General features: G+C 37.9%; 1 pseudogene; it reads right to left on the reverse strand.

Moving 5' to 3' along the window:
- Positions 1 to 9,035: 9,035 nt before the first annotated feature.
- Positions 9,036 to 12,227, reverse strand: LOC142435623 (NADH dehydrogenase [ubiquinone] 1 beta subcomplex subunit 5, mitochondrial pseudogene; annotated as a pseudogene).
- Positions 12,228 to 13,322: the final 1,095 nt, after the last annotated feature.

A 13,322-nucleotide genomic window follows, 5' to 3' on the forward strand; every position in this document is an offset into this window, starting at 1 on the left:
TTGGCAATTTAAATTTATGTGTTCCCCGCAAAACGTGGGCTGGGAAAAATAGCGCAACAATGAAAACACTCGTGTTTTTGTTTTTTAAGTTCAGCATAGAGCCTAATGGATTTGGTGTACGGAAGATTAAGGGAAAAGATTATTTTTACATCATTTTATGTAGCAAATAAAATTCTAATATATAGGTTTGTATGTATTTCTGAGTTTGGGACCAATGAAATGTAAGTCCCCTCATTCCCCACTCCTACCCCAAAACCTTGATTTTGTTTTTCCAGAATCCTTATCTTGATACTTTTTGTTTCCAAAATAAAAGGATACAATGTAAATCACCCAAGAATGCCCAATCAGCTGTTCTTGGCGTGGTTTAGTTAAAGAGCATAAAATTCTTCAGTGAATGCGTTAGAGAGAAACACTAAGAACTGTGCAGGCCTACAACATGATATATTAAGAAACAATAACTTCATATTTTGACCCATTGTTTAACAAGGGTATTATGATTTTGTAGCTATCTTTTTAACTTATCCTCATTTCTAGGACTCTTCTCTTTAAGACAATATAGTAATCTTGCATATATAGATCTCATTGTATTTCTTTCCCTGTTGAGGGAGAATTTTACATATATCTGCTCTTAATTTTGCTTTTAATACCATAAGTATGCATAAATACATACATATACACACTCAGGACTTCAAGAAGTTTCTAAAAATCTGGAATTAAAAGACAAATATATTTTATTCTTCAACATAAATTCCAGGAAGGAATTTGTAATTTATACTACCAGTTATTTAGTCCACATGAGAAACTAGAATGTAGGAATTTAATCATCTCACTAGTGACTGAAGGTAAATAGACCCTTTAGGGTTTGGTTTTTCTTTATTTTTTTTTAGACTGATAACAACAAGAAATCCAAAGGAGCTAAGCTACTATGGCAATGATTTCCCATTAAACAGTACCCAAAGTACCATTATTTTGTGAGAAATAAGCAGGAGCACTACTGGGGTTGAGGACTTATGATGGTGTTGTGCTACATTTTTGGCTAGCTTTCTCAAAAGACTGTAAGAAGTAGATCACATCATTCACTGATCTTTCTAGAAAAAAACAAACCAAATATTTTACTGTTGTCCTTATGTACTTTCATTAGTTCCAACTCATAGCCCACCAACAACAGAATGAAACTCACCTTGTTCTGCACCATCTTCACAACCCTTCTGTTCGAACCCATTGCCTCAGACATAGAATCAATATGTCTAAACCTGGATTTTGAAATGTTTTCACTGCCCTTCCGCTTTACAAAGCATGATATTCTATTCTAGAAACTGGCCTCTCCTGATAACATGTACAGAGTACATGAGATGAAGTCTTGGTGTCCTAGCTTCTAAAGAACATTCTGACTATACTTCTGTTGCGCCAGGGACAGGCTGTCAGGAGCCTCAACCCTTCTCCCTGCACAGACCACGAAAGGAAGCTGACAGACAATTCTCAGAACCAGTTCCAAGAAAAAACATCTTTCCTCCCACCTGCAATGGCTGGACAATTAGACTAAGGGAAAGCATGAGAGCAGTAGAAAATCCCCAGCAGCTGCAGGCCCAACCCCTTCCCTAATGGACACTTCTTGGCCCCCTCCTTTAAAATCACGACTCTCTTCACTGGGCCTGACTTCCCTGGACTACTTGCTAGACCACAGAACCTCATCCAGGAGCTTCTTTTCTAATAAAGAACTGTCACAGCCTCTTTTTCTCTCTTTGTTCTTGTGCCTCAGTTTACCTCTCAAATTCTTCCAAGATAGATCTATTTGTTCTTTAGGCAGTCATTGATATTTTAATTCAATATATTCTGCAAATACTATAATTCAAATTCATTTATTGTCCTACAATATTCCTGATTGAATCAAGATCCAACTTTCCTGTGCACAGAAGGTGATTGAAAATATCATTGTTTTGTCAAGTGTCCTTTGGTTCTCATAACACCCTCGTTCTTCAACGCCCTAAAGAGGTCTTGTGCAGCAGATATACCCAATGCAATGTATCTTTTGATCTCTTCCAGCTGCTTCCGTGAGTATTGATCGTAGATCCAAACAAGATGAAACCCTTGAGGATTTCTCTTTTTTTCTCTCCATTGATCATTATGGTACATATTGATCAAATTGTGAAGATTTCGGTTTTCTTATATTGAATCATGATCCATACTGAAGGCTGAAATCCTTGATCTTCAACAGAAAGCACTTCAAATATTTCTCAGTTTCAGCAAACAAGTATGCAATCTGTTTATCAAAAGTTCATAATAAGCCTTCCTCAAATCCCATTGACACATCCTTCTTCAGAGTCCAGATTATTTGTTCAGCATTTAGATAGAATAAGTATAGTGAATGGATATTAACTTGATGCACACACTTTCTGATTTTAAACTAGGCAGTATTACCTTGGACTATTCAAATGACTGCCTCTTTATCAATGTTTAGGTTCCCTACTAGCACAATGATGTATTCTTCTAAATGCTATAAATACATAGGTTATCATCCACACAGAAAAATATCATTTTATAATCAATAAAACACAAAATGTCTAACATTCCTGCTTTCAGTCAAAAACTATCTGATGTCAACAGTGATATACCTTGTTCCATATCCTCTTCTGAATCTTATCTAACTTTGGGCAGGTGGCTGCCAACATATGTAAGCAAGCTTTATCTAGTGTGTAATATTAATTATATTCTTCAATAATTTCCACATGTTGTGGGATAACCAGGGAGGAGCTCTAGTGGCAATGGTAGTAAATCATTGGGATATTAACCACAAGGTCAGAAGTTCAAAACCACCTGCCATCATACTGGAGAAAGAAAAGGCTTTCTATTCCCATTAAGAGGGGCAATTCTACAATGTTCTGTAGGGTCATGATGAGTCAGAACCATAATGTAGAGTAACTATTCTATGATTTGGGTACTTAGAGATAAAGATACTATCCAGTCAATAATGTAGCTCTCTTCTAATTTTGACAGATGACTCCTGGCAGAGTGGTTCCAGTGCTATGACAGCAAGTTGAAACATTTTCAAATAGTATTCCACCAAGTCCTGTGGCCTTCTTTTTAGCTAATGTTGTCAGTGTAGCTCAGATTTTTTTCATCATACTATCATCCCTTCACCATGTTACTTCTTGCAATATTTAAGTGTCAACTAGTCCATTGTTGGTATAAGGATTTTGTGCATTTTTCTATCTTCTTTTGATGATTCCTATATCCATCAAAATTTTGGTGATAGAATTTCAGTGTTTCTTTGTCTAACTTTAGGTTTTTCTATAGTTCTTATAATACTTCACCATTTCTTCTTGAGCTGCCCTGTGGATTTTTCTGTTTATTTCTAGTACTTCATTATTTCTTTTATTTGCCTTCACAGCTCCGTAACTTAGAGCAAGTTTCAAAATCTTTTCGGACATCACTTTAATTTTTTCTTTGATACCTGTCTATTTTATGTCCTTTCTTCACTTATGATGTGATTGACATCTTTTCCCAGGTCATCAGTTCTTGTATCATTAATTAGTGTTCAATGCAGTAAATTTGATTTTGAGAAGTTCTCAAAATTTAGGGATAAAGTCAAGATCCCCCCATTTGTGTGTCATACCATTTGTATGGTGGTGGCAGCTGAGTCACTGGTATTTCAAATACCTGAATGATTGTCCAAAATGAATAAGTTTTAAAAGGCTGTCTACTTATGAGGGATTGGCTGTGAAAACTTTATGAATATTATTGAATTACAGTCACATATTAAAGGCCTACTGAATAGAAGCAGAACATTGTCAAAGAGGGCCAGGTGACAAGACCCTTGATTCAGAAAGCACTCACTAGATTACTGAGGATGAGTTACTTTCACTAAGCAAAACTGACCATAATGTTGTGATTGGAGTAAACCCTGTGGAATTAAAGTCATTAGGGTCTTCATTTGCTGGGGGATATGCATATAAAAATTTGATGGTGAATACAAAAGATTAAAGAATAATACATGTGTCTGAATTACAAGATGAAGGATATTGGAAGTACCATGGACTACCTAAAAAACAAGCAAGTCTGTTTTAGAAGAAGTAGAGCAGAATGATCCTTAGAGGCAAGCATGGTGAGACTTTGTCTTATGTACTTTGAACATGTTATCATGAGAGACAAGTTCCTGGAGAAAGCTATCATGTTCAGTAATTTAGATGGTGAAAATAAGAAAGCTCTTTAAAAGATGGATTGACATAGTGGCTGCAATAAAGGGCTCAAGCATAAAAAGCAACTTTGAGGCCAGTATAGGATAGGGCAGAGTTTAGTTCTGTTGTATATCAGGTCATTAAGTGTCTGAATTGATTCATGGCACCAAGAATAATAAGGTAGTATATTGGCTCCCCTGACTTATTTTCAGTTTCCTCTACTGCAATTTCAACATACATGTGAGCAATTGATGATCTGTTCAATAGCCAGACCCTGAGCTCAATTTAGCTGATAATATTGAATTTATTCATTGTCTCTTCTTATAGATGTAGCCTTTTGATTTCCATATATTCTACCAAGAGAAGTTCTTGTACATGTCATTGTGTTGTTGAAATAAGTTATTTGCAATGAAGAACTCATTGTTCTTGCAAAATTCTATCATGCATTCTATCTTCAGTTTCATTTCCTGCATCAAGGCCATATGTTGCAATCTCTTCCTCTCTCTGTTTCCAGCTTTTGCATTACAATTTCCAGTGTTTATAAATTGCATGCTTAATCAATTTCAAATTGAAGACATTAGTAAAGTTCTTCCATTTCTGCAACATTAGCTTTAATGGTTGGTTCATACCTTCGAATAAGAAAAAATAGTCATTGAATTTTCTTCATTGCAAATACTTATAATCCATCATCGAGAGCTTTCTTCTTAAATATATATCTTTAAACCTTCTTTTTGATGATGGATGCCACACCATTACTTTTGAATCTGTCATTTCCAGCATAGTAAACCATATGGTTTTCTGTTTAAACAGGTCAGTATCCAGTCCATTTCAGATCTTGGACAGTGATCTTTATGTGTTCCACTTCACTTTGCTGACTTCCAATGTTTCTGTATTCATGCTTTGGACATTTGAAGTTCTGATCATTAATAGATGTTTGTAGGGTTTTATGTTTGTTTATTTATTTATTGTCGTTTTGGGTCATTACTCATCAGTAAATGAAAGTCCTAAAGGCTTTACTATATAAATACCATTTGGGCAACACTACTTTGAGAAGGTAGCTATTCATCAGTCTATTTTGAACTTTCCAACATGAAGACCTCATCTTACTGGTAATGTTCTGCTATACATGAGGTTTTCAGTACTTGACAATGTTCTGCTGGTGTTCAATTTTTCAGTGGCCAATTCCTCCAAAGTGGAATTTTATGGGCAAATCCCTTCTTTGTAATCTGTTCTTAGCCTGGAAGCTCTATTGAAACCTGTTCATTTTGGGTGAACCTGTAAGTATTTAAAATAACAGTTACATAGCTTTCAGCATCACCACACCACTTAAGGCACTATAAAGCTCAACCAAAACACTGAGATAAGCAAGCCAGTGCTGATGAATTCACCAATACTTCTTAAAAAAACAAAATTCCTGAGGGACTGAATTTCTGGGTTTAAATTAAGAATACAGACTCTGGGACCTCAGTAGCATGGCACAATACAGTACATAAAATTATATTCTACTTTGAGCCTCAAGGCTAAGTACATATAGCTACAAAATCTCTTCAATCACATACATCCTTGTCTCTAAGATTTTTCTTCCTAGATTAGCTTCACACTTTATTTCATACTATCATCATTTACTGACTTAAGTATATTTCAGTGGGTAAAGTGGACATCGCTTTAAAGTAGGGTCATGGGGAAGAGACCTTATAAGTCCATGTCCATAAGCTAAGTCAAATCAGGACAGGCCATCCATAATGTCAACAGCAAAATGCACCAATTCACAGGCTCAAAAATTTATCTGCATCTGGTCAATTTCTGGTCAAATTAATATGGGCCTCCTTGCTTAGCCTCACCAGGGTGCCAATTGGCTACCTCATCTTTTGACTATAGGCCCCTCCACAAAATCGCAACAACTGTAACCCTCTTGGGTGAGGTCATGCCACACGTACGAACAAGCCAAATCACTTTTGTCTCTCCTCTAGTGCCTGTGAACCAGACCCACATGTGTCAGTGGCCAGACTTGGCATATCTCTATTGCTGCCTTTCTCCCATTTCTACACAAGTGTATTCAGATGGTCACCTAGCAAGCATTTCACACTGCCTTAAGCCTCTCTTTAAACATTTAGCCCTAGAGAAGAGGGTTCCTTCCTGGTTCCAGATTTTTCCACCTTCAGGCACAAACTTCTAGTTTAAATTTCAATGACTTCTTTTTTATCTTCAGTCTACCAACAGATAACTCAACAAGTGTTTTCAAATATAATGTCCTGAGCACATAGGCCCTGGATAGGGATTACTTTTCTAAGATTTCTTTGCAGGCATTCTCTACTAAGCCACTAACAGATCCAATTTAATATCTGAAGGCTGTGAGATTACAAACTATTCATACTTCTCATTTCTACCATACATTATATCATTAACAATAGAGAGGAGAAATCAGTATAATCCTAATACAGCAAGATCCTAAAATTGTCAAATTCAAACCTTTCTCTTCTAAAGTATTCTATTCATATGAAATATAGTCTTAGACCTATGGCTGCATCTAGCCAGGGCCTGGCTTTTGGTTAGCCATTTAGAATAAGCAATATGACCTCAGAGAATTTCAAAGAGCAATTTCACCTCCTGAGTTCAAAATAAATCCAGAAACACCTAAATATGCACACAAAAGAGCTTTGCATCAAGAAATAACTATATATCAAACAAACATCCCCACCCAATCCAGATCAAGTCCATAAGTTAACTACTAGTCCAAAAGTCCCTCTTAAGACTCACAAAGTCATATGCAGAATGAAGTACTATCACAGCGGATGGGGAAAATCTTGTGGATCCAGTGGTGGTGGTAGCATCAGAGGACTCTAGTAGAAATGACAATCAGCCAATAGGAAAATGAAGGCAGAGAAAGAAGGGCGGTTTGTAAGACCCTCCTTATGAGAAGGTCATACCCACAAGGAGGTACCATCAGTCGGTGACCTGATTGACAGATTAGATGCCACCCCTACACTTTTATATCTTCAAGTTGACATGAAATCATGTAACTAACACATTTGATAATTAGACTTTGTCTATTCTGTCATTGGTTTAAAAAAATTATTCCATTCAGTGGGATCTCATTTCACTCTCCTGATAAAGCCACCCCAGGTAAGCACCTGGACCAGGAAAGACCTGTCAGGAGATTTAGGAAACCATGCTCCATTGGCTAGTGTCATGGCTGATGAAAAGGGAATCTCAGCAGAATTTACCTAATTATCTTTATGCTGAGAATCCTGCAGTTTTCTCCATCTTTCTCCTGAAATACTAAAACAATTTTTAGATTTGTTTTGTCACTATACAAAATATTAATGTTCCTGGCTAAGAAGATATCCAGAATAATACTAGTTTACCTTTAATAATCCATTTAGATATAGTTACTACAGCTACACCTCACTTAGGATTAACCTCACACTGTGGCTTTAACATCAAAGGATCTATTAACAAAAGGTATTAGAAAAATTCAGAAAATATTGGAGGAAAAGAGGGAGGTAAACAATCTATTAAAGAAAGGTGCTACTCCCTCAATACATGAATACTTTATTTTATTAAATTGGCACTCTACGATGCTCACCCTCCTGACACAACCGCTGAAGCCAGAGCAGGTGAACAAGAAAATGTGGTGAAGAAAGCTGATGGTGCCCAGCTATCAAAAGAGATAGCATCTGGGGTTTTAAAGGCTTGAAGATAAACAAGCGGCCACGTATCTCAGAAGCAACAAAGCCCACATGGAAGAACACCCCAGCCTGTGTGATCACATGTTTCCGAAGGGATCAGTTATCAGGCATCAAAGAACAAAAATCATATCATTGGGTGCACACCTCCATGATATGATAGCCGAGGACAAATGGGTGCATAAGCAAATGTGGCGAAGAAAGCTGATGATAGTACCCAGCTATCAAAAGAGATAGTGTCTGGGAGCTTAAAGGTGAACAAGTGGCCATATAGCTCAGAAGCAACAAAGCCCACATGGAAGAAGTACACCAGCCTGTGTGACCACGAGGTGTCAAAGGGATCAGGTATAAGGCATCATCAGAAAAAAACATCTTACCATATTGAACGAAGGGGGAAGTGCAGAGTGGAGACCCAAAGCCCATTTGTCAGCTACTGGAGATCCCCTCACAGAGGGGTCTAGGGGAGGAGATGAGTCAGTCGGGGTGCAATGTAGCACCAATGAAGAATACAGTTTTCCTCCAGTTCCTAAATGCTCCACACCCCACCCCCACCCCCAACTACCATGATCCGAATTCTACCTTGCAAGTCTGGATAGAGCAGAGGTTGTACACTGGTGCAGAAAGGAGCTGGAGGCACAGGGAATTCAGGGCGGATGATCCCTTCAGGACCAAGGGTGTGAGGGGGCGGTACTGGGAGGGAAGAGAGTGAGTGGGTTGGAAAGAGGGAACCAATTACAAGGATCTACATGTGACCTCCTCCTGCAGGACGGACAACAGAAAAGTGGGTGAAGGGAGACATCGGACAGGGCAAGATATGACAAAATAATAATTTATAAATTATCAAGGACTCATGAGGGAGGGGGGAACAGTGTGGGAGAGGAAAAAAGAGGACTTGATGGAAAGGGCTTAAGTGGAGAGCAAATGGTTTGAAAATGATGAGGGCAAAGAATGTACAGATATGTGTTATATAATTTCTGTATATACGGATTGTGATAAGAGTTGTATGAGTCCCTAATAAAATTTTTTTAAGTTGCTCGTGTTATTTTAAATAAATAAAAAACAAACACTTTTTCAAAAAGTTAACTTGTAAGGGGTATCCACTGAAATTTATAATAAAGACAGGACTTTGTTACAAAACAGGATTCCAATACAATATAATCTTTGTGTGTGTGTGTGTGTTGATGCATTTATTTTCACTAAAGAGAACACACTTTGTATTTGGGAGGAAAAACCGCTTAGTTGTCAGGAGATGCTTTTGGACAATGATTAATAAGCGCTCTGTCGATAGTCGGATACTGATACCAGGGCCCATCACCTCTCGCCCGCATTAAGGCTTGGACTTCCAGCTCCTTTAACCGTAATTCCATTTTCTCAGCTTCAATTTCAAGGATAGCCATCATTCTTTCATAATTCTTTTCGGGAGAGTCAAAGAAATTACGGGCAATCCATCTTGATATAGGATGCTTATAATATTCCCAATGTTCAGGTACATAGCCTTCTGGAATCTCTGCTAATTCAGCTTCACCAATGAATACATTGATCAGAGTTATGCCAATTGCTACTGATATCCCAGTCAATAAAATGTAGAATTTCAGTAAAGACAAAAAACGCTGTCGTAAAATCTGGAGGGCTTGATGATGAACAGCCTTTTCCCATGGCCTCCACTGTGTCGAACAGAGACGTCAGTCTTCGGAAGGCCGCGGGCGAGGAAGGCGCCGGGCTCAAGCCACAATATAATCTTATACTGGGAAAAATATTAAAATAATTTACCCCACAGTGTTGTGTTATGACATAGTCAGTCACACTATAAGTATGGTGACATTAAGTTAATTCTGACTTATAGCATCAGACAATGGAGAAAAATGTCTTATCTTTTTCTGGAGGAGAGGATCTAGTAGTTTCAAATTGCCAAACTGCCAGTAGTAGCCTCACGTGTACTGCTCCATAATGATTTGGAAGGACAACTCTCATATATTGTTAATGGTTGGGGGTGGACGAGGTAGGTAAGAAAATAACCTCCAGAGTACAATCCTGTTCCCATTTTTAAAATAATCACACAGACACACACACACACACACGTTTATATAAATATACAGAAAGAGAAATGTGGCAGTATATGCTAAATTAATAGGGCTATGCTAAGTAAAATTTTTCTTTATGTACACCTTTCCATATCACTGTAGCAATTATTGGTTTTAAATGTACAAAGCAGTTTTATACCTATCTAAACTGTATGAGTGCAGTAACACATAATAAGTGATGTACATCACAATATTCCAAGAGATTCTTTACAAAACAAATAGAATACCTGAATAAAAGCTCAAAGGAACTTAACTACTATTATTTTTTCCCTTGGATAATGGATTAAATCTTTGTTCAGAAGTTCTAACATTCTGTTCTTAACTAAAACTATATTCTCTATAAGACCAAAACTAACTGCCATTGAATCAACCTTAGAGGACACAGCAGAATTGTCCCATTGGGTTTTTAAAAGTACCTTTTAATCCAAGTAGAAAGCTTCATTGGTTTCCTGTGAACAATAAGTGGTTTTGAACTGCTGACTTCTTGTTTAACAGCTCAATGTGTAACCTAGTATGTCACCAGGGCTCTCCATTTTCTCTATAGACACCTGATTATTCTTTGTTGTATAACATACTATATATTAAACACTTAAGGTTATCAGTTCCTACTGTATTAACAATTTTATCTGCCATCCAGGAAAACAATCTAGCATTGCCAATACAGTTTCAGAATTAGTCAACTTATATGTTTTCATTTCCCTTCCTTTTAAACATGTTCCTCCTTTTAAAAAGTGTATAAGGTAGTTGTAATTACCTCTCTAAAAGTAACAATAACTGATAAACACCCTTAAAGGGAAATCAATAGAATGGAAAGCATCCGAGTTAAATGCTAATAGCTAAGGTCCTTACCAATTCTGGAAAACTGAAGACCTGGAAGGGCGTGTAGAAAAAGATCTCTACAGTTTGAGATAGAGGTAACACCAAATGCACCTTCTCCAGATAGAGAGATATCCAAAAGAGACATCCTTAAAAGGACTATTATACAGATGTTTCCTACAAGCACCTGGTTGCTCATTGTTTGGCTGGAGAATTACTTTAAAATTCCAGTCAGATTATTTTGTACTTCCTGATAAAGATATTTTCTCTGGGAAACTAAAAGTGAGGAAAATAGGATGAGGATTATATCCCCAAATTATAAGAGAGGGAATCTGGAAAGCTAGTATTACATGGTAGGAAAGCCACCACTGTAGTAAGTAAAAGTTCAAGTAAATTATCCTGCTTTAAATACCATTCCCAGAAATACTGCTTAATAGCTATCCTGCCTTAAAGTGAGCCCATGGTTGATTTTATCTCCCTACAGAAAGAGACATCCTATTGCTATCTCTTCTCTCTTTGCCACCCAGATACCCTCTTATCTTTCCCCAATGCAGGTATTAGGTTTCCTCACCTGTGAGCTCAGGACCTTACTGAAATTCCACACACCTTGTGACATATGTAAATATTGAATATGCATGTCTTATGACTACCTACAGTGGAGGTGGGAGGAGGAAGCATTAAAGAACCAGAGGAAAACTATATGCTTCATTGTTGCTACACTATACCCTGAATGGCTTGTCTCCTCCCTGCGACCTTTCTGTAAGGGGATGTCCAGTTGCTACAGATGGGCTCTGGGTCCACTCCACACTACCCCCTCATTCACAATGATGGGATTTTTTCTTCTTCTTTGATTTCCGATACCTGATCCCATCAACACCTCATGATCACACAGGTCTGGGTGCTTTTCCCATGTGGCTTTGTTGCTTCTCAATTAGATGACCACCTGTTTATATTCAAGTCTTTAAGACCCCAGATGCTATATCTTTTGATTGCCAGGTACCATCAGCTTTATTCACCATACTTGCTTATACATCCACTTTGAAGGAAGGTGAGCATCATGGAATGCCAGTTTAATAGAACAAAGTATTCTTGCATTGAGGGAGTACTTGAGTGGAGACCCAATGTCCATCTGCTACCTTAATACTAAACCTATAAATATATGCACATATATCTATTTACCCATCCTCATATATAAATATATTTATATATGTAAATGCCTTTATTTAGATCTCTATAAATGCCCCATGCCTCCTAGTTCTTTCCTGTATTTCCTTTTATTTTCCTCTTATCCCACTATCAGTCTCAGCCTTCATTTGGGTTTCAATAATTTCTCTAAGTTAGATTGCCATTGATCAAGACCTACCAAGTCTCTTACACCCCTTCTCACCACTGATTTTGGAGCACTTGTTGTTTCCTTGTCCCTGGGTTTATTAACATCACTTACTTTGATCCACTTCTCTCTTTCCCATGTCCCCTGGGATGATTGGTCCCATAGTTTTCTCATCCAGATTGTTTATCCCAGTGATGTTATCTAGATAGACCTGCAGAAAAAAATAATATGCACAAAAAATAAGATGGAGTAAAAAAAGCAACAAAACAATAACAACAACAAAATGACTAAAAATGAGAAAAGCCTGCAAATAGTTCAAAGTCTGTTTGTTGATCTTTAGGAATGTTTTCCAATAGAATTGGATGGGCTGTCATGCCCTGGCCCCAAAGCCTATTTTTGGTATTCCCTGGGAACTTTGTTGCTCTGCTCCCCTTGCTGTTCTGTTGCATGCCCTTCGTGTTTTGCCTCGATGTGGTGGGGTTAGATAAGATGCAATTCCCACATTGTGTCTCCAGTGTTGTCCCCTGTCTCCTGTAGTGCCTTGGGTCAGTGAAGGATGTCATGTCTCATAGTGGGCTGGCCATGTGGTCCTCTCTGTTCATTGGGTGTTCTGAGCAGGGATATCATTCAAGGTTTAGTAAGCCAGAATATGTTCCACTCTCTCTTCCTCTCCCTTCGTTTGCTCCTGTGTGCTCTGATCAGACATCTCCCTCTCCCTGAGCTATAACTTCAGGACTATCTTCTGAAGTACATTTTTCTTGGGGTGTAAGGGTGTCCAAGTGCTGGGATTGGGGCCAGCCCCTTAGACCGTTGGAGTCTGGATCCTTCTGACACTTGTCCTTCCATTCATGGAAGTCAACTCCCTTTGATACTTATCATAGGGTTTTTCTCCGGCGAGCTTAGGGATATCCAATTTTAAGCCAACACTCATTCTATTGTGCATGTGCCTGCTGGATGTTTGCAAGCTTCATGACTATGTAACTCCATTAGGAAACACATTCACTCTCTTGATTCCAACATTGGAGGAGATGAGCCCCTGTGCCTCACCGTCTGTCATTCTTATTTACCTTAATTGCACATATTGCTCATAAGGACTCTTTAACTGTAGGTCTGGATCCCACAACCAATAAGTCAGGGTTCTGAAGTAAAGTCTCTTGGAGATACTTGAATTTTAATATGTACTCACAGACAAGTTCAATGCTGCATTTCAACCAGGCAAAAAATAGAATGACAT

Source organism: Tenrec ecaudatus, chromosome Y, assembly GCF_050624435.1.
Source record: "Tenrec ecaudatus isolate mTenEca1 chromosome Y, mTenEca1.hap1, whole genome shotgun sequence".
NCBI classification, from domain to species: Eukaryota; Metazoa; Chordata; class Mammalia; order Afrosoricida; family Tenrecidae; genus Tenrec; species Tenrec ecaudatus.